The sequence below is a fragment of the Tiliqua scincoides genome, chromosome 2 (genome assembly GCF_035046505.1).
Source record: "Tiliqua scincoides isolate rTilSci1 chromosome 2, rTilSci1.hap2, whole genome shotgun sequence".
Classification (NCBI taxonomy): domain Eukaryota; kingdom Metazoa; phylum Chordata; class Lepidosauria; order Squamata; family Scincidae; genus Tiliqua; species Tiliqua scincoides.
The window spans coordinates 115,181,387-115,185,806 of record NC_089822.1 but is presented as its reverse complement, the minus strand read 5'-3'; the positions used below and the strand labels follow the sequence as shown (position 1 = coordinate 115,185,806).

The 4,420-nt window shown below is 48.1% G+C and overlaps 1 pseudogene; it reads right to left on the bottom strand.

Annotated features, from left to right (window-relative positions):
* Window positions 1–4,301: 4,301 nt before the first annotated feature.
* Window positions 4,302–4,420, bottom strand: LOC136643215 (5S ribosomal RNA; annotated as a pseudogene).

The window sequence follows — 4,420 nt, the reverse complement described above, 5'->3', positions numbered from 1 at the left end:
GATGAGTCTGTGGTCATGGCTACAGAAGCAACCTGCAAACACAGCCAGAATACCTTTATGGCTTGTCTGCCGCCTCCTCCAGGGTCAAGATCCTGTGAGAACTCAGGCAGGGAGCAGAGCAGGAAGGGCAGAGCCTGACAGGCTTGCTGGCAGGCTCATAAGGAGCCAGACAGTCCACAGGAGAGAAGGCTCTCCCCTGGGCTCCTTCCCAGGGAACAAGATGCAAGGCAGAGATCTCGGGAGTCTGGGCCTGAGAGTGATGGGTGGAGAGAAGGGCCAAGGAGCCCTTCAGGGCTGAGGGAGGGCCAACTTCCTATGGGGCAGAGGCTAGATCCAGCAGCCCCCTACAACCTCCAGGAGAGGGTGCCCACCAACACCAGGGCAGAACCCATCCAGCTGAACTACCTTACTGATATACTTCCCTCAGGGAGAAGGGGGTTGTGGGTCATTGGCAACCCTCCTTGGGGGTGACGTGGATCCTGAGTCTTCCTGCCAAGCCTCAGCAGGGGGGAAACAGCATCTTTTGGCTCCAGAACCGGAAGGTATCGTATGCTAGACCCTGTGATGTAACAGGGCCTAATGAATGTAAAGAACTTGAGCAGAATAGAACAGTGATTTTGAAAGATGTATGTCTACCAGTGGCATTGCTAGGGGGGTGCGGGCTGTACCGGGTGATGCATACTGGGGAAGTGACTTGCATGGGGGGGGTGACATGCTAAAATCACGGTGGTTAGGAGTAACTCCATCATATTATATACCGTTGGATGTGGAATTTTGAGCGGAATGCAATGCAAAAAACCAGAGTGAAATATCTCCTTTCTATCAAAAGATATGGCCAAAACACAGGAAAACAAAAAATGCATGGAGCCCTGTGGAAAGTGAAAGTGAGCTGTATCGCTGGTTTACTCATGGGTAGGTGAACTTGCCTTAGTCAGCCAGAAAGGGCAGGCTGAGAGGAATCCAATGACACCAGAATGGTCCAGATCCAATGAATGCAGCCCCCCAAAACACCTGAGAAGGAAGTCTTTTCCTTCAAGCAGATGAATGTATTGAGCCCTATGGAAAGCTAAACTAAGCCTCACAGTTGTGTTTACTCATGAGTAAGCAAATGTGCCTTGGCTGGTGTGGATGATCAGGTGAGGGAGAGTGTAAGGGCAGGAGGTCTGGTCTAGAGGGTAGAGCCATTAGGGTGCCTGAAGATAACATCCACAAGGTTGCCAGTTCGAGGCCACCGGCACCGTGCGACCTTGGAGCAGCTGACAAGCTGAAGCCGAGCAATTCCATCTGCTCTGAGCGTGGGAAGATGGAGGCCAGAATGTGAAGCCAGATTGGAATGAAACACCTTGAATGTAGTCGTTCTTGAAAGAAAGAACCTTCTTTCAAATTGTAAAAATCCCTATTTAAATAAGGGATTTAAATAAAAGCCTGCCTATGTAAACCACCTTGAATAAAGTCTTGAATAAAGACCAAGAAAGGCGGTATATAAATACCTGTTGTTGTTGTTATTATTATTAAGGCTACCAGAATGGTCCTGATCCTATGCATCTGGAGCTAAACAAGTGCTCCAGAAGGGAGCCCTCCCCCCCCCCCCCCCACTAAAAAGGATCAAAACAGAAGCTTCAGCTGATAAGGTGAGCCTTTTTGAGACTTGCAAAGCCAGGTGGATCCTGAAAGTGATCTGGTTTAAACAGAAGTTCTTAAATTGAACTGGGCACTGGGAAGGGTTGAAAACCTTACTGGTTTTGGAGGGCCGGTGTTATTACAGGCAGGCTACAGAGGAAATTCACTTGGTGAAACAGGGCTGGCTTCTGCTTATTTAATTATTTGTTTTACTTTAATTATTTATACTGATTTATCTTAGTTTGCCTGATGATGTCACTTCCACCATGACATCACTTCCGGTGAGTCTTAAACAGATTGTCATTCTAAAAAGTGGGTCCCAGTGCTAAAAGTTTGAGAACTGCTGGAATAAGGTGTCAGTAAGTTGACACCCTGGGGGGGATGTGACACCACTAGCAACCAAAGTCACTAAAATCACAATTTGGAAGAATAATACCATCATGTTATATATCAATCAATGTGTAATTTCATGCAGAATGTGCTCTATTTTTGTTCCATCAAAAGGTACAGCCAAAAAACCAGTGGGGGCGGAGTGATGGTACATCACCACGCCCACCTCCTGGGGTGTTGCCCTGCCCACTGCATAGGGGTGACACAAACCCTAGTGACGCCACTGAGCAGGGGCATGGGTAGAGATGGGGAGGAGGTGTTCTGGGAGTGGGGAGGCAAATGGAGTATGGGGAGAGAGTGGGGAGGAGACATTACAGGGAGGCAAGAGGGTGGGGGAAGGTGCCGGAGGGAAGGAGGCCCTACACAGAGGCTGTTGATTCACCACTGACCTTTTGGTTGGTGGTGAATTGAGTAACCCCATTGCAGGGCTACTCTCTTTACCTGGGGGAAGGGGACAAAAGTCCTGAGGAGCCACTGGTGGCTCCCCAAAGTGTGCAGGAGGCTGCAGCAGCCATTTTTGGCACAGCTACAGCTGCGTGCCCCAGGCAGCTCAGGATTGGGTTGTGTGTCATCAATGGTCCACAGGTGTTTCATGGGCATTTGAGGGAGGGTCATTTGTAAGACCAAAAGGGGATGTGAGCCTCCCACTGGCTCTGTGGAGTGCCTTGTCAATTATTCAATGAATGGGGAATAGAACTGGGTTCCAGGCCTTCCTCTGACATTTTTCCTCACTGAGAATGGCACTTGCCCTGGGCTGCACATAAGGGAAGGGAGAACAGTTTCTCTCCCAGGTGACTGCACGTGAGATTTTCAAGTCAGGATGATGATAAAATCTCTCTGGCCCATATCCTCTTGTTTGATAAGGTGGTAACTGATGTGGAACAGGATGATGGCTGCTCCAAGAAAAGGAACTGCATTCCTTTAGGGTTGCAGTTAAGGGGGGCTGGGGTTTGGATTCATTTTCCAGGGCTTTTGGATTCTGTCCAGGTAAGAAGATCTTGCTTGCTTGCGTGAAGGGCTCCTGTACCTTTAACAGCTACATGGCTGGCAGAACTTCAGACAGAGCAGCTTCTCCCTGCTGATAGGGAGACTTCTGTTGAATTTCTACCTGCTGTGCAGCTGTTAAGGGCAGGGAAAAACTTTGCTAGAAAACAAGGCCATGACCTTAGTCACTGTGGGTCACAAAATATGTGGGCATGTCATAATCTGATCCCTGGGAAGGAATGGAGTCTACTGGTTAGAGCAGGCAACAGAAAACCTACAAAAAAGGCTACAGGAGGCTGGATATGTGCATGTTATAGTACTTTGGAGAGCTGCCAAACTCAGAATTGGAGTAATGGTGCTATTTTGATCAATTTGTGATTCCAGAGTTCACATATTTGTGGAGGGGAGAAGGGAGTCTTCAGTATTTCCTCTTTGTTAGGTTCCCTCTCCTTCCTCTGCTGTGGCTGAACTCTCCTAAAAGTGAATGAAATCCTACTCATTCATATTTAGGAGCATTCAACCATGGCAAACTTATTTAGTTTGGCAACAGACCAAGTTATATCAGCTGTGTTGCCCAGGGGGTGGGGAAAAGCCAACCCAATTGGCCCCCTCCTTCCTTCAAGCTGCTTAAGATTCCACACCGACTTTCTCACCAAGTCTCACTGGGAAGAGCACTGCAGCATCCTTGTCACCAAAATTCAGGAATCAAGCCAGGAGTCTGGGAACCGTTGCCCTTAAGAGGGGGAAGATCTTTCATATCTTGGAACAGACCTATCCTTCTCAGTGGGTCCTGCAAGCAAACTGTGAGTGGACAGAGTGAGGTTTAGTCCCTGAAACTACTAGCCATCTGATGCTCTGACTATGGATGACAAGGTAACTGAACAGGTCATACACCAAAGTGGCAAGCTTCTTCGTGGATTCTTCCAGGACTGTGCAGCAGTTTCCCAGGGTTGTGAGTCCCACACACCCCCATATACTTTCCAAAGCTAGTGACAGAGCCCCCAGCTCTTGGCTTTTGATGCAGAAATTCCTGGCTTCTATTTTAGGAGGCAGACCTGCCACACGGCAAGGTGAGACAGTCCCTTCAGGTGGCAGATTCTGGGTGTTATTAAATGTGGCTGAGTGAAAGACAGATATGCCCCATGGGGCACAATCCACCAGGAAATTCTACTGCATACGCCTCCTTATATTTTAGTTTAGAGATTGATATTCCACTGTATAATGTTGCTGGCACAATATTAAACAAAATATTAAAACAATCACATCCACTGTGAATATCAATAGCAAAGCAGTGACTGTAACAAACATGCCTCAGATTTCAGGTATTCCCAGGTGGTCTCCCATCCAAGTACTAACCAGGCCTGACTCTGCTTAGCTTCTGAGATCAGACAAGATCAGGCACTTTCAGAGTAGTATGGCCATAGAC